General features: G+C 34.7%; 1 long non-coding RNA gene across 1 annotated transcript in view; it reads left to right on the top strand.

The window, feature by feature from the left end:
* The window catches only part of LOC117341632, a 112,391-nt gene that overhangs the window by 57,712 nt on the left and 27,216 nt on the right, over nt 1-27,463 (top strand). Inside the window, exon 2 of the long non-coding RNA XR_004535681.1 lies at nt 17,093-17,137. This is a non-coding gene — a long non-coding RNA (uncharacterized LOC117341632). The remainder of the gene's footprint in view (nt 1-17,092; nt 17,138-27,463) is intronic.

Genomic DNA, 27,463 nt, shown 5'->3' on the forward strand with positions numbered 1-27,463 from the left:
AATCAATACTACGTACCAAGAAACCGGAACACTTAACCCGTATCACTGCCTGACGATTTATCTTAACACATCATGCAATCTCCGTTATCAGAACACCCTCTACAGTCAGAAATACTCACCCACTCCCTCCCCTCACCAAACCCCTTCCAATGAACATAATATCCATTCCCCCCGACTAAAGTCCCCTCACACAGTCAGAACCCAGTGTCACTTGGATTTGCACGTGCATTGTTTGTGACAAGTCTAGTGCATCCACTATTGTAAACAGCTAGTTGTCCTCAACCACTACTATGTAAGTTAATGTAAGATCCGTCAATTACTCGGAGCAGGCAGTCACGAAAGATTCATAACCGACTGGTATTTAACAATACTTGATGGCCATGTCTTCACACTTCCCACTTCCTTTAAAATGTCTGCTTAACCATATGAAAAAATGTAAATAAAGATTGATAGAAATATGGTTCTTCCCAGCGTTTGAATAGCCGTCAAAAGATCATAAACATTTTTTTCTAAAAGAACCACTACTGATGACAATTTATTGGTTACTATTTCATTTATAGATAAAAACATTGAATCAGGGAAGAAAAAGATTTTTTTGAAGGAATATCCATGTTGATAAAATTTGCCTCAGAATAATATTCGAATCTCAGGTTTCCAGATGTTTCACAAACTGTGTTTGAATCAAAGATTACGTGGGGTAGATATGGTTATAATATAATAAACCAGGGGACAGATTGAGGTCTAACATTCGATATTAGAATGATATATTTCAGTTGGTGCCGTAAGAAATGTGTAGGTTTTATTAAGATACCTCGTTGTAATCCTTCTGTGGGAGAAAGTACCTCAAATACCTGAGTTTTGTTTAATTTCTATCTTAAACCACCGAAAAAAACCCCAACAACAACAGCATAAAAAAAACGAAAAACAAAACAAAACAAAACATATTTAATATGTTCTTTTGTCCTCTCTCAATATCTATATACCTCTGGATGATTTGTATATGTGATGTCTTTAAATCATAGCAAACCATTTCAATTGGATTGTATTCGTAAGAATTTTAATTCAGGAAAATAAATTTCGTCCTTTCTGGGAACACTATTCTGGGAATACTATCCGGTAACACTATTCTAAGAACACTATTCTGGGAATACTATCCGGTAACACTATTCTAGGAACACTATTCTGGGAACACTATTCCGGTAACACCATTCTGGGAACACTATTCTGGGAACGCTATTCTGGGAACACTATTCTGGGAACACCATTGTGGGAACACTATTCTGGGAACACCATTCTAAGAACACTAATCCGGGCACATCATTCTAGGAACACTATTCTGGGAACACTATTCTGGGAACACTATTCCGGTAACACCATTCTGGGAACACTATTCTGGGAATACTTTTCTGGGAACACTATTCTGGGAACACCATTGTGGGAACACCATTGTGGGAACACTATTCTGGGAACACTATTCTGGGAACACCATTCTGGGAACACCATTGTGGGAACACCATTCTTGGAACACCATTGTGGGAACACCATTCTTGGAACACTATTCTGGGAACACTATTCTGGGAACACCATTCTGGGAACACTATTCTGGGAACACCATTCTGGGAACACCATTGTGGGAACACCATTCTTGGAACACCATTCTAGGATCAGACGTTTTCACGATCTTCACTTGTACGTAATCAATAGGGACTTCTTATGTTTAATAGTTTTGTTGAGACCACCACGGCTCTCACTTTGAGGACATTGTATGATAGATGTTGTCAATGGATCAGGTGGTGCTTCCACTTCGAGTTGTTCTTATTTTCCTGACAGTGTCAATGATAACCGTTTTATCTTTTGGTCATAATAAACCTCGTTTTATCGATTTTGAGCTTGATTTACGGTCTCGTTTATCATATCGGTAATCGCTTACTGGTTTGGTTTAAAGAGATAATGAATGGTTGTTTGATTGAAGGATTGGTTGTGTTGGAAAGGTGAGCATATAAAAAATGGAATTCATGTTTCAAAGTATATCTTTCGGAGGTAAGTTCTACGGGTGTAAACACAAGACATGCTAATGACGAGGAAAAAATAACGTTATATGGCTAGAGGTGAGGAAGGATGCTGGTAAACCCACGCAAAATGACTCAAAAATAGTGTCTGAATGGCCCAGGATTACTGACATACAACGTGTCAGGAAGATATCGGGATGGAATTTACAATAACATGTGACTGCCAGACCGAATCAACGTTCATATATCATTATAATAAAACTACACCTGGCATTCATATCCGGCACATTTTACAGTTTTAATATTTCTGATTTTTCATTTCTCTGTAATTTCAAATGTAATTGGACTCGCTATGTTTTTTCCTTGTGTTAGAAAAGTTAAAAACATACATTAAACAATCAAAAATCTCCCTATGAAGAAAATAATTACGTTTTCAGTAAGGTTGTATTTTTTTGGAGCTTCTTGGCCGACATTCATTGGACATTATAAAACCATGCTGCACAGAATGTACAAGGTGTATGTTATCTAAACAGGTTTTTCGATTAAACAATGGTCGGTTTAGACAGTTCACACGATAAGTTGTCGTATCTGAAGTGGATGAGGATCATGACACATCTTAATTGTGTATGCGTCAGAAACTACAGTGTCAAATTAAAACGCGCCCTGTTTGATTAATGATACCAATAATACCATTTTTTCTCCGTCTTAATGTCTTAACGTTTTAACAAGAATATGATATTCAGTAAGTATTTTAAGTCGCTGTTATCGTTGCGATCTTGGCCTCACCTGACAGTCGGCCTTGGTTTACGTAACGACTTCAATACTATCGTGTTTCCCAGCATACATCTCTGCCTTCCCTTACCTGACGTTCTGGCGTATAAATTTACAAATGCCAGGAGGTTCGTCTATAAAAGTAGTTCTTCAAATTATGAATGTCATACATAATGAAATATTCCCAATGTCAATGAGATATTTAAAACTAATGTATTACATTTCAGAAGATTTCATTATCTTGTCTGGTTGGAAAGACGAAACTACATCAATTTATTTTAAGACATACTGTTGAAGGAGCCCCTGTTCCTCAGTCGGAAGGTCCCCTAATTTATACCGTTGGCGACTAGCTCTCGTGTCATTGACGTTTTCTGTTTCAGTCTTTGTCTAAAAAGTGGGACAGGCATGAGGTGTCAATATAGAATTGACCACATGAGGTGTCAATATAGAATTGACCACAACATTCTACCAAGAGTGACTTATTATGTCAGTCGTATAACTATGATATACATTTGGAGTATTTCGGCATTCCCTAAACAATCCTTCAAATATGATCATTTAAGTTTGAACTTGAGACCGAAATGGACTTAAGTGCTTGGGTTGAGCTTAAAATGTTCTGGTTGTTTTTCCCAGCTTTCTACAGGAGTATGTGTTTGAAAGTCAACACATGTCAGAATTGACAAAGTAAAACTATGAAAAACGTTTAAGTTATTAAAAGAACACTTATTATGTAAAGCACGGAGAACTATACGTGTTAAAGAAAACATGTATTTAACTAGCTAACAGGATATACAATTATAATTTAACAAGTTATTATCTACCGGAAGCTGAGCAAACTTTGTACACGACGCGATTTACTTTTTGTATCAGTAAATCAAACGCTGCTCTAATTTTTATCGAACTCAAGGTTAACTTCTTGGGGATAACAGGTGAGTTAAATGATTCAGCAATGATTGGAGTCTTCCATGTTAAAACTAGTCTGTATCGAAGCCTTAATATTTCAAGCGAAAGATAAAACATGAAACACCTATCATCAGATACATATATTACGGTATCAGATATCATACCGGACCTTACCCCTGATGTTTATTTATAGAGTTCATCACCGAGACACTTAAGTTCTAGGAGACCTATCCCGATTCCAATGAAATTCTCCCGAGCCCCTAGGTACACCCCCGTGGGAGATGACCCCCAGAGATCGGCTCCTTTTGATCAGCACATCTATAAGTCGACATTTCTCGTTATTTCGGGTGGCTGGTTTTCTCGCTCAGGATTATATTTCCGCCTGAGTGGGCAGACTGATTTGATGATCCTCGTTCTCTAGAAGTATACCTTTAATATGGCCATTTATCATAGTTTTATGGTGTCTCTCGACCCTTTTTATATCTCACTCGCTACTCAACCGTGTCACACATCGCAAACTTTACAACTGCTATTTGCATCTTTCGTTTTTTCCTTCCTTCAATTATAACTCATCCGTATCGGTCTTATACTGCTATTTGCATCCTTCGTTCACTTGGCAGATCTTAATCAGTTCGTGAATATACGCCGTATATAACCTGTAGATCAGTAATTCCTTGGTAAGTTTATAGTTTTGATCCACACCTACTCACACATACAGGGTACAAACAACGAGTTACTAAATTCCTGCTATGATAGATATTCTACCCTCCGTTTGGGGAATATTTGGGTAGAACAGAACCACGTTGCAATCGTCCATGCTATTCCATCATTAACCAACTAGTTCGCATAGTAAAACTCTAAAAAAATTGTCTCGCGAACGAATACTGTAAAAGTGGAAATATTCGCGGTGTGGAAATTTTCGCTTATTTCACTATCAGTAAATCTCCGCGAAAATGTCCACACGCGAATATATTAACACATAAAAATACTAAATATAAAAGATACAAGTTAGCGCAAAAATATCTTGACGGCGCGAAAATATCCACATCGCGAACACTTTGGAAGCTGGCTAAGCGAAAATTTCCACACGCGAAAATATCCACTTTTACAGTATGTAATAAAATCGGCAATTTAGTAATTTTCAAACAGGACTAGTATGCTTGCAGTAGAAATATTTCAATCATTGGCATACATGTTTTAGGAGTTATTAGAATCCCTACTATACCAGTGTATACAGTAAGCATCAACCTGTTAGTTTTGGATTTCGAAGAACGGAGAAAATGCTGGAAATAGTGTTACAGTCCCCTCTGATAAGGTTTCTCAATTTGGAGAGGTGACGTTGACTTGCGTTTGATAAATTTGACCACAACTACTCATTAAATCTCTCCAGTTCTGAGAATTCTGAGAGATTCCACAGGAGAGGTCAAGTTCTCAGGAGATATTGTACTAACTAAATAGGTCAAGTTATCAGAGATTTTATTATGACGAAATAGGTGAAGTTATCGGGAGAGCTGGTTCTGTATTTGCCCGAGTTTGGAACTAGTCATACTAAATAGGCCCAGTTCTGCGTCAACACTTGTCCACTACATTCTGATAATTTCCCAACAATTTGATGTTGAATGTGTCACATATGCTTTCCCTGTTCTTGTTTATTCATAGACACAACTAGTTAGAATTCGTACCTTATAACTACTGATATCTGTAAACAAAGTGTAAACCACTCGTAAACAAAATACATTGTACCCTTATTGACATGGTACAGCCTTTTACAGTTACAAAGAATTGGATATTTTGACCACGTAAAGTGCCACACCAATGGTAGAACTGGTTAAATACAAATATTGATCGATAGTAATTATTGATTTTAACCGATCACAATTATCGATTGTTAACAGCCTGACGCTGAATCTCACACTCCTTCTGGTGACAATCCTTACCGATTACAAACCGGTTGATTCACGTTGAAACACAATCTGTTAAGCTATTCATATTTAATTGGCATTTGTATTATTTAAGATAATAAAATGAAATTTAAGTATCTGTATTCGAAACCCTCTGGTTTAACCGTATAATTAGCATATGCGCATGTTGATAATTCAAGCCTTTAATAGAAACATGATAATTCAAAAAATAGAAACAGAGAAGATAAGCTACTAAGCCAGGCCTCCCTCTCGGTACAGACTTCCCAACGTTATACTGTGCTAGCTACTTACACTGTTATAGAAGGGTTTTCTGTTTTGATTGAAGTTTAGTATTTGTTTGTTTTTAGTTATATTCCCATTGTAATTTTCCCATTGTTATTATGTTGGGTTGGTTTGTTATACCTGTTTTGATCAGATACACTCTGGGGTGTTTTTAACTTTGAAGTTTATTATCACAGGACTTTGACAATTCGTCCCTTTTAAAAGGTCAAACAGGCCTGCCAAACAGTACCCACGTAATGAGTGAAGATAGATAATAAGCCAATCAACAGGTATGTAGAACCCATGGTTATTATTTCTTACATAATTACAGTGGTGTTTACTATGGTTAAAGGTAGTTTTTCTTTATATTGTACAGTTACAAGTTTACTGAAATGTGAGCCAAGATACAATTAAATGTAGAGCTTTGATGTGGATATAATATTTGTTACATGGAAATAAAAAATGTAGAGCTTTGAAGTCAACATAATATTTGTTACATGGGAATAAAAATGGAATTACTGTACACTTTGTATATGTAAATTGAACATAATTAAATTTAGAATTTCAAAATAAACATAATTGTCTTTTGAATTACACAATGTCAGAGTTATCAGTTTTATTCAGTTCGGTAAATTATACTTTTGAATGGTTGTAAGGGGGTTTTATGGTGAAGAACTTTGACAATCTGTCTCCTTCGAAAATAATGTTTGAAGTACTAATACAGATAATAAGCCATGAAATAAGAAACGAACATTAATTTCTGGAATTACTAACAAAAAATAGTTTTGAAATAAGTATGAAATAAGAAATGAGCATTAATTGTCTGGAATTCCTAACACAAAAATAGTTGTGAAATAAGTATGAAATAAGAAATGGGCATTAATTGTCTGGAATTACTAAGAAAAAAATAGTTGTGAAATAAGTATGAAATAAGAAATTGGCATTAATTGTCTGGAATTACTAAGAAAAAAATAGTTATGAAATAAGAAATGAGCATTAATTGTCTGGAATTACTAACACAAAGATAGTTGTGAAAATAAGAAATGGGCATTGTCTGGAATTACTAACAAAAAAAATAGTTGTGAAATAAGAAATAACAAAAATAGTTGTGAAATAAGAAATAACACAAAAATAGTTGTGAAATAAGTATGAAATAAGAAATGAGCATTAATTGTCTGGAATAACTAAGAAAAAAATATTTGTGAAATAAGATATGAGCATTAATTGTCTGGAATTACTAAGAAAAAAATATTTTTGAAATAAGAAATGGGCATTAATTGTCTGGAATTACTAACACAAAATAGTTGTCTGGAATTACTAACACAAAGATAGTTGTGAAAATAAGAAATGAGCATTGTCTGGAATTACTAACAAAAAAATAGTTGTGAAATAAGAAATAACACAAAAATAGTTGTGAAATAAGAAATAACACAAAAATAGTTGTGATATAATAATTGAACATTAATTGTCTGGAATTACTAACACAAAAATAGTTGTGAAATAAGAAATGAACATAAATTGTCTAGAATTTACTAACACAGAAATAGTTGTGGTATAACAAATGAACATAATCATTGATGGAAGTATAAGGACATTTATAGATAATTATATAATGACCTGTTGAACTGGAAATATAGAAAAATAGGCAATTAACTGTAGCATTACGAGCAAATAATTAACCGTTATTAAAGAATATATTAATCACCTTAAATGTCCCGTTTACTTTCTATTGATGAATTATTAATTTATGTAAAATGCCGACAGGACAAACATCAACGAATTATTGTATTTTAACAGATCACGAAGTGCTTAATCTGCAATCTTTCAAATTAACATAAATAGAAATTACCATAAACATAATGTCAAAGTAGTGAAATGGGAGTTAGAAGTATTTAAGATAGTATGTAATGATATCTTATCGATGAAGGAGGTGGTACTTACTATATACCGATATGATTGTTTGTCAGTTCATGTCTATAAAAACTAGAGTAATACATTAACATACTGTGTAACATTAACACCATTAATTGGTAACGAAATGAGTCGGACAACATACTTTTTTCCAAGATCCCTACCGAATTTTGAAGTTAGACATATATTACCATAGCATATGTAGTACAGCATCTGTGTCAATTATTTCCAAATCCCAATTCGCCAATCAGACCGAGGAGTTTGGAATGCGCTGTTTCATTGTAATTTAATGTAGTTTGCTAAACGAAAGTTGCAAAGTTAACATTCTAATGCTTGCAATTTTGAACATCCCCCTTCTTGGAAATTCCTAAAGGCTGTTTATATAAGAGTTGATGAATAACTGATGAATGGATCCAAAGAAAGTGTCAAAGCATCCTAAACAGAGATCTTAACTTTCCTGTATTTACACAGTCGAACCAGATATACTTCATTTGTCTGTTATTGTTTTATGTAAAATCTATAATGAACTGACCTGTAGAAGGCAAGTACGTTGAAATAACTGATCTTTTCGTATAATGATAGATAAAATATGTCTTCATCAAGATCTAATGTATTCTGTGTAATGACAGAGACCTATGATACATCATGGCGTTATTAATTCTATGTAATGACGAATATATTCTTTACATCAAAATCAAATCCCTAACGATGTTTAAAACAGCTATATAATTTCTGTGTATATTGACAATATGCAATTAATTAACACGTTTCTCTAACTCATTCTCATTGATGTCATAGCACTGTTCTTACTGACGCCATAATGAGTATTATTGTACAATAAATGTACATGAAATATAGTGGAGGTTTTAGTGATGCTGTATAACGCACTGGCCTGTATAATTAACAACATATTATATATGTACCTAAAGTACATTCGATCTGGTACTAATGGTAAAACACTACAGTATGACGAATTTATTTATATATAGGTACTTTAAGGTACGGTGTCGGTCAGGAATGAAACTGTAGACTTCAATGTCGTTAACGCAACGCCATCTAAACAAGTATAAACTGTACATAAACCTGTGGAGGAAGGCCTGGTCCTATGTCAGGGTCTGAGTGATGACAGACATTGTGGGAAAACTGTGTCGTGTATCGTGGGCAGAAACGACAGACATTAGTGCCAAAAACTGGTCCTACCCGATCACCGCATTGGATACGAACCTGTTGTATGTTCAGTTCCGAGAGCATATCAGAAAAGTATAACACCAACATCACATGTGTACTTCGAACCAGTCAATATAGTAACTCACGTGAAAAGCATCGGATCAAAACCATGACCCCGACGAAACTCAAAATGAGAGCTTCTTGGATGGCAAGCGCCTACAAAGCTAAGGCATATACGATATGTTATTGAGAGAGTTTCTGATACTTATAAACACTAACCAGTCAGAGGAGTGTATATAGGTATAATGCTAAGAACAGGTTCAATGGTAACCCACTTGCCTTTCACTTAGATTGCCGGGGTTCGATCGGAGGTACGGGGGTCACCTGCCCGACCACGTGGATTTCCCCGGATACTCCAGTTTCCTCCCACAGTTAGACCTCTCTCGTGCTTCATTTCGGGCCACCGAGCATGATTGATAAAATTTGATATACCTTGTTTCGCAATTGTTGTAAAATAAATAAAGTTTACATTTAACTTCACTGTCGGACTTCCAAATGGGAGATGTACTAATTAACAAGGAAAAAAGGAGGCATGTCTTACATGGTAAAGGACACGAACAGAAATAAGAAATGATCACGTGTTTAAAACATTATTTCGTATTCCATTTAGGGGTAAAGAATAGGACGATCTACGATAGAGACCAAGAACGCATTTACAGCGGGCTGGAGTAATGTAATGAAAATAAACTTCAAAAGTATGAAACAATAGCTCCCAATAGGTAGTCAGATTTGATGTCCGACTGAACAGAATTAAACACAATTCAGAACAAAGCTGTGTAACAATTTAATATAATATAATATAATATAATATAATATAATATAATATAATATAATATAATAGTCTTCGCTGAGAAGCATTGCTTATTTTACGCACCCTTCTGATGGGAAAATCGTCATCTTCCAGGACTCAAATCGGTGTTTTCTTCAATTGCTTTCTTGTTCCCCCATCTTATATCAAAATAAAAGTTTTAGTGCTCAGGTCACATCACCGATTACTAGACGAGGAGGAACACAAAACTATTGGTAGTCAGACGCTGACATTAGCCTCAAGACTGCATTATGATATGATCATTGGACAGACATGTAGCTGCGCCTTAAGCCTTATTATCTGAATTAACAATTGTGTTGACTACGTCTGATAAAATAAGGATCTACTTAAAATAAGAGATGGTAGTCCCATCTACAAACCAATGTTTAGAGTGGAGGAATCGAAACAACTGTCGGTTCTTTATGAATGTTGTGAGCGAAGATATCGTTCTTAAACGCAATATTTCTTAACAGTTAAAACCTCTTACTGGACCTTAATTTCTATGGAGGGTATCGTCGATTTGACCCAGATTTATATGGAGGGTACCGTCGATTTGACCCAGATTTATATGGAGGGTACCGTCGATTTGACCCAGATTTATATGGTGGGTATCGTCGATTTGACCCAGATTTATATGGTGGGTACCGTCGATTTGACCCAGATTTATATGGTGGGTACCGTCGATTTGACCCAGATTTATATGGTGGGTATCGTCGATTTGACCCAGATTTATATGGTGGGTACCGTCGATTTGACCCAGATTTATATGGAGGGTGTCGTCGATTTGACCCAGATTTATATGGAGGGTGTCGTCGATTTGACCCAGATTTATATGGAGGGTATTGTCCATTTGACCCAGATTTATATGGAGGGTGTCGTCGATTTGACCCAGATTTATATGGAGGGTACCGTCGATGGAACAAAGACGCTTATACTTCTGGATCATCTCGTCCTCACACGCTGGGGGATGTATTATTTCTATATGATTATCGCCTCATTCACCCAAAAACCTTTTTTTAATGGAAACAACGTTCAAAGTGTATCATCAAGCATTCTGTATATACCTGCGTAAAATTGAAAATGAAAGTTTATCCACATATCTAAACTCTTTGGTTGTAGCATCACGATCAAGAAAATTGCAATGTTTTAACGATTTTACTTATTGTTTTGAGACCAATAGAACCCGAGAGAGAGATAGAGAGACTACCCTAAAACCTGCCCATTAAAACCAAGCGTGTGTTGGATCCTGCACGGTTATAGGCCGGGTATAATTTGCTGGTATGTGAGTGGTGTTGGCCAGCGTTCAAGGCTGTTGGTTAGGGTGGCTGATAGGGATCTCTGGGTAACTTAACCGGTAGGAGATGAGCTGCCGATAGCACGTTGTGTCAGAATTTAGTCGTGAAAGGATTTAATAGCGATCGTATCATCGTGTGTCGCTGTAGTCTACATATCTAGACCAATCTCAGCCATTTCGGATCACTAATTAGAAACAATTATATCCCGCAGATTTTTTCTTCCTTCCTTCTACCCGATATATCTCTACCTTCCTTCACTACCTTTAATGTCATTCGTTCTTCCTCCTCTACCCTGTATGTCCGCTCGCCTTCCTCCTCTACCTTGTATGTCCTCTCGCCTTCCTCATCTACCTTGTATGTCCTCTGGCCTTCCTCCTCTACCTTGTATGTCCTCTGGCCTTCCTTCTCTATCCTGTATGTCCTCTCCCCTTCCTCCATTACCCTGTATGCCCTCACTCCTTCCTCCTCTCCCCTGCATGCCCTCCCTCCTTCCTCTTCTACTCTGTATACCCTCCTTCCTTCCCCTTCTCCCCTGTATGTCCTCTCTCCTTCCTCCTCTATCCTACATGTATCCCCCTTGCTCCTCTACCCTGTATATCCTCTCTCCTTCCTCCTCTATCCTACATGTATCCCCCTTCCCCTCTACCCTGTATGTCATCTCTCCTTCCTCTTCTACCCTCCGCCCCGACCTAACCTATATATCCTTCTTCCCTCCTCCCCTACACTATATATGCCCGGATACGTATAAACTTTTTCATTTAAAGTTATTGCTGTATATGTTTTACTTCATATGCATATATCTTAAGTCTGAAGTATATTTTTATTTTTCAAATAGTGTTCATATCAGAGAGGGAAGCTACCTGTTGCAGAAGTTAAGCTCAGTATCGATGTCTTAAGATTTCAGCCTATTTTGTCCGTCATTCTTCTCTAAGCCTTTGGAAAAGGACATTTTTATTGTTTGTGGAAGAATAATTTTTAAATCCCTTCTGCCCTACATGTAGGTCACGTGTGCAATATGATAATGTTTTGTTTATGAGATTGTGATTATTTTTCAACTAAACAATTCGTTTTTGTGTTACTCCGGTCCACAACATAATTACCTGTATACATTGTATGGAAGCGTTCTATAGATACTGTCCTTTGTTCCAGTAAGATAAACACCACTCTAACCATTATCTAAGTAAGATAGCAGGGTCTTTGTCAGAGTAATATTATTGTGAATGTTTCGCATGTTTTCCATATTTTCTTAATAAATCTCCAAAAACCAAATATGGCCTTACTGTTTTAATCAAAAATAGATCTCCTTAAATAGGCTTTACCGCCGATTGCCCGTTCACTGTTTGTCAAAACAAATGAGAATAAAATAACAATAATGATATATAAATATTTATAAATATATATATATAAATAGGCCTACAATGTATTACAGCAATGATAGATATATATTTATAATATATATTTACAATGTATAACACCACTGACAAATAAATGTTTATAAAAAATATATATCTACGATGGATAGCACCCATGATATATAAATGTTTATAAAAATATATAAATCTACGATGTATAACAGCCATGATAGATAAATGTTTATAAAATATATATAGCTACAATGTATAACACCCATGATATATAAAAGTTTATAAAATATATATAGCTACAATGTATAACACCCATGATAGATACATGTTTATAAAATATATATAGCTACAATGTATAACACCCGTGATAGATAAATTCTTATAAAAATATATTTCTACAATATAAAATAGCTATGATAAATATATATATGTATACAATGTAAAACACCAACGAATGAAAAGTATAACAGCGTCCCTTTTGATGTTATATAGAAATATACACAAGATATTCTTGTTTTCGATCGTACCTTCTTGAGATTCAGTACCTTTAATATGTATGTAGAGTTATGGCATAGAATATGTTAAGTGATTAGGTATACTGTGGACACCGAGTTCCTGTGTATGAAATCGTCTTAATATGACTTCATGATTACATACTACGCCACGGAGTCTGTCTAATTATAACTAGACCTAATAAATATCTAGCTAGTTGCATTCAATTACTTCCGAGAAAGGAAATCCCAGCGATTGTTTCTGGATTTCATTTCTTGATAATCGAACTTGTTTCTTTATTGTCATTATTTCTGGCGACATTGGCTTGAAGTTCCTACCTCACTCACAAAAGGCCCGATCTCGTTTAACCCCATAATACCCTAATCTAGTGTTGTCTTTATACAATCACCTCCTCATCACAGAATTACATTTATGGGGAACCTAACTGGATTACGCATCCAGATTAAGAATATCGATGGTGTGAACAAAGTTGAACAGAATGGATAATGTTCTCGCCCGAGATCGTACTCAAACCGCGCAATATATTAATCTTGTTATTGCAAAAACTCAAGAGTTTAATGAAATCAAGTAGGGCAAAATGTATAGAATGAACGCACCAAAATTTTGGTAACTTGTATGGAATAAATCGGGCTTGTGATTGAAAGGAATCGATGCATGTGGAGGGATTCGTTTTCTGTTCGTCATCACACCGAGCTCTCTCTGCGGCTGGATTAGGACAAGTCTCTATCTTCTAAAAAGCAATGTTCATGCAACCATGCTTTTTCGTATATTCTGTTTACAATTAGATGAGACGGTCCGCTTCATTAGCCTGCCTGTTTGTAGCCAGGTTTCGCTACTCTGACAAACAAGCTGTGCAAATACGAGATTTTTAATAAAATCACTCTCACAGACGCTACCACAGAACAAAAGGCAAACGCAAATGTGGTTTTTGCTTCTTTTATTAAAAAATCAAAGTCAATTATTTCAGCATTAAAGAATTCGGTTTAATCTTCCAGTTCCTTTTTATAGATTGTGAATCTAAGCAATATTCCTTGAAAAGATTCTGTGAAACAGAAAATTAAATAAAACTAGCTGTTTATGAAATATCCTAATGTTTAGGGAGCTGGAGAACACTGTTGGTGTCCCACTACCTTTATGTTCTCTTAACGTCTCTTCAGGTCCAGAAGCTGTAAAAGTAATGACGAGAATGAAACGATATTGATACATTAATGAAACGCCTAAACAGCCTATTATCTTAAATATTGATATGTTCTTATTAATCCAATCGATTTAATCATTGGAATATTGTCATATCGTGTTGTCATAGATAAAGATGTTAAACAGATTGTACAAAAACACCAGTGAGTGGTAACTCTTAAATAAGGAACTCACACATTAGGATTACGACTGCTTTGTTCTAAGCTAATTTTGCATGGTAGTTTATTCTTAAGTTGTTACACTCTGTATTTGGACATATATTTTGAAACTCTAACGTTAACCGTCTCTGCAAGTTGTTGTTGTACCTGGTGATTTATGTACTTATTGTTGTAGATATAATGTTGTGTTATTAAGTATATTAATGCCGTCTAAGTATATAGTAGGTATTGTGCATTCCACAATAGACACACAGGTAAATATCGCATTTGAATATGATTTTTTTGATAAATACAGAATAGTCCAGATAGTGAATACAACACTACATCACACACTTGTTTGGTCGTTCCACGACTCTTCGGTTGCTACACACTACTTTTGCACAATCTTAAAGCGCTTCTTGAAACTCAATATATCCCGGAATTCGGAAAGGAGATAAAAAATGGACTTAAATAAATGAAAGGGTATGAGGTAAATGTGAATATTTTATCATTTACAAAAAAACATCAATTTAATATGACAGTATTTAACAGGTTTGTTAGATTGGATATTATATAGATCACCCATAAGTGTCGCTTTCGTATAAAACTTTTGTGACAGGTAATTATTTAAAGAAATATATAATGTTATTTCTAAAATGAGAAATAATTTAATAAACATTTATAATACTGTGGAAATCTTGATGTAAACATATCCTTCTACGTATATAACGTACTGTACTTTATAGGCGAATAAACGTGATGAATACATTTTGGGATATATATTACATACAGTGTATGTTACGTGTTATTACGCTACAATAAGGGGTTAAAGGTCAAAATGGTTACATATCTTATAAAGAAATGTATGCAGAATAGATATTATCTCTGAAAGGGATTCAGTGCATTAGAAAATACTCCGTTACAAGTTTATCCAAATATCATATACATACAATGTAGACTTAAAGAATTCGCATTGAAAAGGCCTCTCTAATACCGCCATTAGCACACAGTGACGCTATACAGCTCCAAGTATCGCTTTACATAATTTAAACTCATTAAACGATTCGTTATAGAGGGATATACAATAAACTGCCATTTGAGGCCACGTCTAAGTGTTTTCGGCTATAGTCGTTTTATATACACAGGATAGAATTTTTTGTTGGTATATATTCTTTACATACATACACACTTCTACTTTTACTAGCTAAAGAAAACACATTTAACGGTTCATGTATATGTTTTGTTGGCGAAATGTTTACAACATCTTTCTTAAATCACCATTGTTATGTATTATAGTCATTCTCTAGCGATCCGGATCATCACGCTGTTGGTTCTACAGAATAGAATGTTATCCCGTCTGCGCGAGAGTATTATTTTGTCAACAATGGTCCAAACAATATGGCCGGTTTCCGGTGTCTTGCTCATTGTTCAAAACACTTTGACAACATCGTACTTTCATTGTAAAAACGCATGCTGTATATCTGATAAGGTACCGGTGACAGGCGACTTTGACGCTGTAACTGAGAATTAGGTATAAGAGGCGGAGTAAGGGTTAGCTTTTCTATAGGGGAGAGAATGTTAGGAGTTTCTAACACAAGATAGTTTACAAGCGTTCTAAAGACTTGATTGTGTTGAAGCTTTAGAGGCATGTATTGTCAGTAACTGATGGTTTCATCACCTTCACACAAACAACTCGTTGTAGCGATAAACGCAACGGAATACACATTAATCGTAAATAAGAGTGTTTAAAGTATAATGTAGAATGGAATTACAGGAACAGAAAGTGACTTACCGTTAACATGTATACTTATACATATGTCAGTTAAATAACCATGTTCACTAAACAATAGTTAGTAGGTGTTAACCTGTACGAAACACTTAAGTAAATGAACATACTGTAAACCTACTGTAAACCTACTGTTAACCTACTGTAAACATACTGTAAACATACTGTAAACATACTTAATTTGACCCACTCATCGTTTAGCGCAAATCTAAATTAAACAGATTAGCGGGATGATATATCAACGCACTAACACTGATTGTCATAGTAACCAATGTAGATAAATTACAATTAGCGCTATCATAATTTAGCGGGTGCTACCAGTGCGAAAACCCCTATAATAAGCTAACCGCTAAAATTTGTACGTTTACAGTAACTATAATTACTGGCGTTCTCATGTTTTATCAGTTTAAATTTCAGGGAACTAAGTTTTAGCAATAGTTCGCTTCTTTATAATAAGAATTCTAAACCACAGCTAATTGTAACAACAACAACAACAACAACAACAACAACAACAACAACTGCTGTTCACCTTATAGGTTATACAAAACACGTGTAATCAATTCTGATACAGAAAGCATTGTATCGGCGGATGCAAGGATAAGCCTTCCCAGACATTTTCATACGGTCATGGTCAAAAACATTTATCTATTTCGCGTCTATTAGATCGCAGTAAAATCGTTGTCGTATAATTCCTCGCCGAGGATGCGTGGTTTAATGTGAACTTAATGTAATTAATGTACGATCACGTTTTTGTGACCTACAAAACTGGAACCTAAATGTCCTGGTTGTCCTTCAACAGTAATCGATGGTAGATTTATTATTCAACGAAAAGGACATTCGCGGCATCTTATCAGTGGATGATATTTATCATAAATGAAAGATGAATCAATAATATACTGAGAAAAACTGATAAAAAATCCATTTTTGTTTAGACATGCTAATTTTATTTATACCCAACTTATATGATTTATTCTTGATATCGTTTCAGGCCATTACGATCTCGTTTGTGATTCTGACGTCATCAATCTTTGGGGTAAGTTGTCCTTGAATTTTGACGCTTGTTTTCTTTTGATTAATGGTCACTAGGCCAAGCGTTTAACAGACACTGCTGGTATTTATTTTTTAAACCAAAAAGCCGTTAATGAATTCACAGAACACTACACTATTTATCGTTTAACGGCAGTGTCGGGTGACTTCCCATACGTATGTATATTAATACCAAGCGAGTTTCTTCCTGCCGTGTCAAGTCTTCGATCATGTTACGAGATGACAACTTCTGTGTTTTTGTAAAACCATTCTCAAGGTGTGTTCTTCCATGGTAACTTTAGAAAAAAATACAATGTAACGTCGATACACAAGGAACAGACTTTACTCAAAGAAAACTTCCCATGCTGACGATAATAGTAAGAATGATAGATAAAAATACAGCGTCAAATACAATAACAGAAAAACAAATATCCATCCATATAGGTTGTTTGTTCATTATGATAAAAATGTAGGGTGTTAAAACCAGAAAAACATAAACAGATTACGTAAATCGAGAATCGAACGTTAAAGGTAGTCCTTTCTCATACATATTCTCAGTTGTGGTCTTCCTTTATATCTATTTAAAACAAATGTTTTATATTTTCTTTAAGATATTTATTATTGATATGTTAATGGTTTCGTGGAAAATAAGTATGTACACTACAAACTACACAGTAATCAAATATGAATGATAAAATTAACATATGAAATGGTTCTCCACTTTATAAACTACCTGTATGATAGTCGTCCTGGAATGTAACAAAATAACTAAATAAACTACAGATATGAAAGTACAAAAGAAAATAAATATATAGCATAATAATAATATTGTGGTATATCATCATTCAGGTTGTCATACTGTCATAGTTTATTAGATATGAATTAAGGAATTATAGAATAAAATCAAAAGTATCAATGTTTTTAATTCTATACTTTTATTTGTACATTTACGACTAAAAAATGTTGTTTGAAGGCAAAGTAACACCACACATGAATTGCAGTTATAATGTACACATTATAGTTTTTTTTTGGGACTAGATGTGGCAGCATTAATGTTGGTCTGGGTATGTACATTTCCAACAAAGTAATTTCGCCTTCTTTTGATATGGACCAACCATATTTAGTTACAAATATGGACCAATCAAATATTTAGTTACAAATATGGACCAATCAAATATTAAGTAATAAATATGGACCAATCAAATATTTAGTAACAAATATGGACCAATCAAATATTTAGTAACAAATATGGACCAATCAAATATTTAGTAACAAATATAGACCAATCAAATATCAAGTGAAAAATATCCACCAATAAAATATAAAGATTGAATACAAAATAAGAAAGACCAATCCGACGATTTCAGAATACGTAAGATATGTTACCTCAAACTCGATGCATGCACGACCGACAAATAAAATCGCTGAATTGCGATTAGGATAAAAATATGATCAATAGCTGTTACGATGATGCGATAAAAGGACATCTGATCATAAACCATGTAACCTGTGAACTTTCCATTAGAAATGGAGTGACAAAAAATGTCGAACGAAAAGAGATTATAATTATAATAATTAACACTCAACAGTCTTCCTTTTGAATTAGAGATATCATACCTAAAGCCTCAGGCTCTATCAGGTGGAGCGAACACGAGTAACGCAGTGATAGGTAGGTAAGTATCATCCCCGACAGTACAACTGTCTTCAAGGCTCACCCATAATAGGACGTCTGGCCCCCTCCTGCTAGCTTCTGATGACACGCTATTCACAGCCCTTTGATCACTCGATGATACCCAGCTTTCCTTCCCCTGACATTTGAAGACCCTAGCCCACGCAGAGAAATCCTATAACATTCCCCCCATGACTTTACCTTATAAACACGTCCCTTTATATGTTTTTCCAAATAAAAAAGATGTTTTCTCTGTTGACAAACGTCAGTTTCTCTTCAATAATCCTAGTAGAGATACAAAATCCAATTTATATAATTTAATTGCCTGAACAAATAAAAACCTTCAACATGTGTGCTATAAACTCTTCCAGTACATTTTTATGTTTCTATCAAGATTGACAAAGGTGTGTTGCTTTAGATAAATGTCTATCAACTCCATCTGAAACATATCAAATCTCGTTATATTGTTCAAAAAAATCACAATTTGATTTAGATCGTCTATTCACGAAGTGCAATCGCATCTCAAATAAGTTGTATGATTTAAATATCTATTTTAAACCTTCTATGTTGTACTACATAAACATATAATGTTAACTTAGCCTTTGATTCAATGCAAATGAGTAGCATTAATATCCGAATATAGCCCTAATGTGTATGATATTCATCTGCTAACAGGTGCATGTCTACTTTTATTATATTAATATTACCTTATGAAATTGATAATTAAACGTTTTGATTCAAGCATGCTTTACTATTATTGAATAGATTCTTATTTAGATACTGTTTAGATTAATTTCAAAAGTTTTAGATGTAGATACAGCCTGAGAAGTACATGTTAGATGAAATTGTTTGTTGAAAGAATTGTACATAGTACACACAGGGAAATATTCCTGGTATCATAGTAGTTATACGATTAAAAGTGTACCATGGAAATCAGAACTAGTCCGTTTCACTGATAAAAAAAATCAGATTTGATCTACACAACCCGCATATTTTGAAATAAGAAAATATTTTCATACAACCCATACTTTACCAGAAATGCAAGGACGAGTTTTTTTGTTTTTTTTTGAAATATAAGACTTCGATATTACCTATCTGTTATGGGTTTTGTTCTAAACACATATGAAATTTCTTCTCCCAAATATAACACGTTCATTGATTAGCTGTCTGAGAAGCCTCGTCTCCCTGGCCGCATGTAGATGATTGTATCAGCTGTTGGAAAATCCATATCTTTTTCTCCAACTGTTGTTAACATGTATTATGTTATTTTGTCATGCAATGAGACAGAAATAGATATGTATACTGTATATTTAAATGTTACATTGGATTAGCTTTATTTTGTATCGTACTGTAGTTTTTGTGATAAATTTGCTGAAGACGAGTACCATACAAATATCTAAGTCTATCTCCGAATGACATTATGGTGTCGACCATAATTAAAGCCTTCATTTACATGTCTCGAAACTTTTTTTTCTGCTAGCATTAGATGTATATAATTTAAATCGGAAATTAGGAGCAAATTCGTAAAAATATCGCGTTGTTGGGGAAGCAGATATGTTACTATCTAGAAAAGGTAAATTCCGATTTTAATATTGAAAAATTACGCTTATCAAAAAACCTAAAAGCACAATCTTTCTTGGACGCATGGACTTTTCCCCCTTATTTTCTGAATTATCTACAAAAATATCTGCAAGTCTATATTTTGTGCATTTGTTGCCCTCGTTTTTATCGATTTTATGGTTTAGTAAACATGTGTCAGTATTCTCATAAAGTAAGTAAATATTGAGGAAAACGGATGATTTTGAAAAGTTTCCTTGACTTCATGTTCCGTATGGTAAATCCTATCAACGTGTTGGATATTGTTTCATATCATCAATATTTATACGAGACATAAATTGAAAAAAAAAACAACTTAATTTGACCTAAAAGTGGTTATACAATACGGTACCTGGTGATTATTTCCCGTTTTAAAATAATTTGTGGATATTTTCCGTTATATGAAATCTCGCTGATATTTCCCGTTATATGAAATCTCGCTGATATTTCCCGTTTTAAAATGAATCGTTGATGTTTTGATATGACGGCTGGAGAGGAAATGGATAGGAATTAAATATGCAACGAAATTGAATATATAGCGATAAAACTGCGATTACTTAATAAAGGGCAGGCCAACGGTAATGTGATATTAACATGTTAGATTATAAACAAGATGAGTTTTATTATCGGTAAAAACTGATTCAAATAAAAATACATACAGAATAAATGAGTCCAAAGAAAAACTGCATGTTCTATATGTGAAAATGCATTCCAATTCACGACATAGTCTCGTAGATTCTCGTCACAAGGACTTTTTACTGAAAGAAAACATAACAGACCATTGTAACTAGCATTTTAATGTTTTTTAACCAGTTGCAAAGCTGAATATTTCCTTTTTCATCGACTTAAGCGTCCTCTGATGAATTTTAAAAGACAACTCTCGGATTTTTGTTTTTTGTAATGCTAAATTGTCGTTCTTTAGCATTTGATTTTTATGTTTTCTCATTCGTTGTGTCAGAAATCTTAATCTTTTACATATGAAATGAAACATTTGAATACAAACAACCTACGCAGACGATGATCTAGACTAAAACGGGAGCATGTATTTGACATTAGACTGAGGTGTATTACAATAATCTGGTATCGCTCGGCCGGGGGTTTTGACGCCTTTAGAGTATTTTGGTATGCAAACCTTGATCTGAAGATCAATGTGATGAAAATACATCAGTCTACCTTTGCCTGAATGAAAGAATATTCTTTCCTTAAACTCATTTATGACTGTCAGTAAACATCATTGTTAATTCTTGCTGAGTTTTATATAAGGGGCCACGGTGGCCGAGTGGTTAAGGTGTCCTGACACTTTATCACTAGCCCTCCACTCTTGGTTGCGAGTTCGAAACCCACGTGGAGCAGTTGCCTGGTACTGACGGTAGGCCGGTGGTTTTTCTCGGGAATTACTCCGGCTTTCCTCCACCTCCAAAACCTTGCACGTCCTTAAATGAACCTGGCTGTTAATAGGATGTTAAACAAAAATAAACCAAATTAACCAAAATATATATAAGTTTATCTTCATTTAATGGACATAGAGATAATTGAGTATTTATATAAACAAGAAAATACCTATATAAAATTAATCAATAACATTAACTTAAACCCGATAAAACAATTGTAGAAATATAGAACAAAAGAAAGAATTAAAAGGAAATAATTGAACAGACCGTATGCTCCGGAAGGGTCGGCGTCTTCTGCCTCTCGACATCGACCATTAACCACGTGGCATATTGACGGCGATAAAAAGCTTTATATTGTACAGAGATTGTGACCACAAAAGCAGGAAAGCCTTTTCTTACTTTTGTTCCAGGTTCATGTGTAAGGTTGTGAACGATCTGCAGATACGTTTTCCTTGTCCTCTGGACAAGTCATTCTAGTCTGGCTTACAATCCCTAGATCTTTGTAAATAGTTACCCGGCTAGAATCGGGTATATCCAACAGAACATTACAAAACTTAATTTATTGATAATTTTGGTTTTCTAGAGACAGTCTAAGTCACGTCAAACAGTGTACGTGTAGTACTCTGATACATTAGTTGTTATAAGCTTGATATCTGAAACGTTATTTGTGATAAACCCATCCACACACACGTTAGTCATATTTCTGCAAGTGAATGATTTGTTGTATATAAAGGAAGAATACATTGTTAGCTTCCAATTTTGTTAATTCATATGTCAGCTTATCTAAAAGTCTGTCAGAAAAATAAATTGTCTAAAATAAAAAATGGAAAATTTGTGGGTTAACCAAACCATTAAGATATATAATATTTATGTCCTAATTAACTTACCTAAAGTAAGAAGTGGAATATTTGTGTTTAAACCTAATTGAGATATATGATATATATATATGTGTCCTAATTCCATTATTCAAAAGACCTCTTTTCCATTTGTTCTCAGAAATGAATGATGGAGGATCGAGTCACAGTTGCTCCTAACGTCACAAATATCTACAAATTATATCACCTTTATGATTAGAGGACCCTGTATCGTAACTAAGGAGTTCGAATAGAAATAGAGGATATCTAACAGTGTCTTCAGTAATACCAAATATATTTCACGAGTGGGGCTAATATTTTGATATTTTTCACGAGTGCACAGCACGAGTGAAAAATATCAAAATATTAGCCACACGAGTGAAATATATTTGGTATTACTGAAGACACTGTTAGATATTCTGTTTATTACATTTTTTATCAACGAAAAACCTACCCCGTATGCTAACTAGGCCTACAGCGAAAGTTTGCATACAAAAAAAGTTGTTCCCCCTGTCCAGGTGCTGACATATATGTCGGGCTTTCTGATTGGTCAATTATTTTGGTATTTTCTAATCATTAATTTGATTGGTCAAATCAGCAAAAGTGATATTTTTCACTAGTGAAAAATATGATAAATATCACTTTTATAGAATGAATAATTTTTGATATTTCACTGGTAAAAATGTAATAAAGTTTCTTTCTTTTTTTAAAACAATATTTTAATAATGAAACAAACAAAAAAGCATGTCCTCATTTCATAATAAGATCTCATCCCTCATTTTGACACCTGTTTTACCATCCCTAAAGATACGAACAGTTTGTTTTAAAGTTCTTACTCACCAGAGAGAAGTTCAATAATGTCTAGGTATTAAAATATTCAGAAACGATAGAAAGACATTTTTTACAACGTTTTATAGATAGAGGACATTTCACTTTTGTATGCTTTGTTTGTTTGATGGGACTGCACGGCTTCGCATTAACCAAGGTCGTACTTATAAAGACAGCTCCTCTTTTTATGCATTGGTATGAAATTGAAAATGGTAATAAATCTGAAATCGAAAATTTTATTGTTGAAGTGATTTGTTTTTGACAAAGATTTTTCTCATTTTGTTATTAAAGTTTGATTCAAAATACCTATTTGAATAATAATAAAATATGAAATTAAAAAACCACGATGCTTCTTGACAAACCTGTTGCATTTAGCGGTATGTTTTGTTGCTGAATGATAACATTTCTAGTCCCGATACAAACATTCTTTAGAAAACGACGGTTTTATAACAAAGGTGCCAGTGTCTCCACTGTTCAATAGTATGAATACTTGTATTGTTTCAGCTCGTTTAATGCCGCTATCAAACAGTCTTTTGTATCCTACCCCGGGGTATGCTCGTAATAAATGCATTAGAATTCATGAATTCAGGCAACTGTTTTAAATTTCAAACATTTTATCGCAGAATATGTAAATTAATATCTTGCCTCTTCTTTCTGTGGACGTTTTCATGGCTAACATAAAGATCGACTAGGGTGATGGAGGCCTGGCTTGTATCCTTATGTAATCTACGTGTAAACAGTGCAAGGCCTCAATGACTAGGCAGAGTTACGTCGTGATAAAAACTCGATGACGACGACGATAACAGCGATGAAATGAGCGATAGATCGTTAGTTTAGTCGCTTCGTGTTTACAATTGTAGGCCCACATGATGAAAACAAGATAGAAGCTAACTAAGCAGGTGCTCGGGATGTTCTGCGCGTGCTTCGTGGAATATCGCCACCCTAGCTGACATTAGCCCACTCTAGTCATGCCTTTGATGTAGGCCTTTCCGGAGCGTCACCTGTTTTATCTCCACGAACTTTCTGAAATTTCAACAAAGAAAAATAATTTTGCAACAGCAAAAAATGAAAGGATGTTAAGATATTCGTTTGATGTGAAATTTGCTATCGAATGTCTCCAAACGTTATGATTTTATGACAAAGAATTATTCTCTAGTGACCGTAGATTTGGATTTTTATGCAAAGGCGACATTATAGATTCTGTTAAATTGGTTATCATGCAGCTATAAGCGATCTTAAGATTTACGCAACACCAAAGATGTTTAAACGGTCGAATTTTACGACAAAGGCGGGTTCTCTCTTTTCCTTTGTTTTGAGAATGACATTACACTATCATTATCTTCTCTCCGAAATGTTAGCTTTTAAACAAAGAGGTTCAGATGCCCAAACATCTATCACTTTTGTTTCAGATTTCTGCCGTCCATATGGAATTTGAGCCTTTCTCTTTGTACTGTTATACGCATCACAGACTGTTTTTTAAGGCATGCTTTGGTGTTCGTGTATTTTGAAACTTTTCCTGGTGATTGTTTGGATGAAATTTTGATGCGTTACCTGATGCTTGATCGCGATGTTCTGTTTTGCTGAGAAATGCAGTGAATGACTATGGGTACATTTCTTTGATCTAAAATGGTTTTGATTATCGATATAAATCACCCTTCCAGCTGTATGGAAAACATTCTGGCAGAACTTGGGAGATTTTGGCAGACATGCCTCTTTTACGGTTAGCCAAAACTCTTGGCGACATGTGTATAATGTCATTTATATTATTGATTTTATTTTTTCTCTCCTTTTCTTTTATTTCAACATACATTGTATTTATTGTCAAACTTAGAACAAAAGATTAGGCACAAGTTAATACACCTTGTCAACGCCTTCTCCCAATAAATGTGAAAACCAGTGACCGGCAAAAATGTTTGCCTGCTATGTCCTGTAGATATTACTGAACAATGATTAATTGGCATGCATCGAGAAGACTTGTCAAGGATTCCCAACCCTACCGTCCGTATATTCCTTTTATTATTATGAACATATTCATAAGATGCAAATCCATATATGGAACGTGGGACCGTGAATTTTCTTTAAGACCCTGTAGTTTATTTTAAAGGAAATACTGGCGTATTGATACCGTGTGATATATATTGTTGGTTCAGTTATAACTACACATCAAACTGCTAATGTCACGAGAAATGTGTGATAGATACTTCAGTCATGTGACTTATACAACAGTGATTACATTCAAATTAACGACGGGTTTTACACGTGTTAATTCAGATGTATCGATAGTCACAAATTATCATCAATAATCACCATAGTTTCACACGTTCTCCATCCACGAGCCTTGTTAATATCCAATCAATGTCGATATCCGCGCATGCTAATTAGCAAGCACGATCGGACCAATAAGGCGTTCTGTAAACAGTCGACACGAGCCTCGCGGCAGAGGATGTAATTAATTAGAACCATGAGGGTTCCGCCGGCTAATTGATAACTGTTAGCTATCTTTACGCTGTTTCGGGAAGTAACAATTGTTATCATAAATATAGATATGTTTGGGTGTTCTAATTAACTATAGGTAACTTATGTAATTATTATACGTAGGAGTGTACGTAAGTGATAATTGTGTCGTACGTGCGTAAGAGGTCGTGACGTCATAATTATTTGACGTATGGTTTTTATTTATTGATTTATTATTTAAAGAAAATGTAATGTGATTGTCTCCCGTTCATTGTGTACCTTGTACAGCTCTATGTATTAGCGATATTAGGACGATATTTCATGTCGACATAAAAAACGTTGGATGTATTGTATCAAGAATGTTAACTATAAAAAATCGAGGCACATTTAAACCTACGACCCACTTTCATTCCCAATTCAGTCGAAAATGAATGTCTTACAGAAATCTTTTGATCAAGAATTCATTAAGTCATCATTTATGTTACCGTACAAAAAGGTATTCCTAATTGTGAAAGAATGATATTCCTTTTCATATTGATGATGTTTTAAATCGCTGTTGTGTAACTTGTTAATATGTATTCAAGCAAACGACACCTAACACCACTCCTGAGATATATCATAACAAGTAAGCCATTCATTAATATTCATTAACTGTACAACCTTAAAGGACAATGTGTAATAAGGTAGCGCACACCATTTGTACACCCTTAAAGAACAATATGTAATAAGGTAGCGTACACCATTTGTACACCCTTAAAGGACAATGTGTAATAAGGTAGCGTACACCGTTTGTACACTCTTAAAGGACAATGTGTAATAAGGTAGCGCACACCGTTTGTACAACCTTAAAGGACAATGTGTAATAAGGTAGCGTACACCGTTTGTACACCCTTAAAGGACAATGTGTAATAAGGTAGCGTACACCATTTGTACACCCTTAAAGGACAATGTGTAATAAGGTAGCGCACACCATTTGTACACTCTTAAAGGACAATGTGTAATAAGGTAGCGTACACCCTTTGTACACTCTTAAAGGACAATGTGTAATAAGGTAGCGTACACCATTTGTACACCCTTAAAGAACAATGTGTAATAAGGTAGCGTACACCATTTGTACACCCTTAAAGGACAATGTGTAATAAGGTAGCGTACACCGTTTGTACACTCTTAAAAGACAATGTGTAATAAGGTAGCGCACACCATTTGTACAACCTTAAAGGACAATGTGTAATAAGGTAGCGTACACCGTTTGTACACTCTTAAAGGACAATGTGTAATAAGGTAGCTTACACCCTTTGTACAACCTTAAAGGACAATGTGTAATAAGTTAGCGTACACCGTTTGTACACTCTTAAAGGACAATGTGTAATAAGGTAGCGTACACCATTTGTACACTCTTAAAGGACAATGTGTAATAAGGTAGCGTACACCATTTGTACACCCTTAAAGGACAATGTGTAATAAAGTAGCGTACACCATTTGTACACACTTAAAGGACAGTGTGTAATAAGGCAGCGTACCCTTAAAGAACAATGTGTAAT

This window comes from Pecten maximus, chromosome 14 (genome assembly GCF_902652985.1).
Source record: "Pecten maximus chromosome 14, xPecMax1.1, whole genome shotgun sequence".
Lineage (NCBI taxonomy): Eukaryota > Metazoa > Mollusca > Bivalvia > Pectinida > Pectinidae > Pecten > Pecten maximus.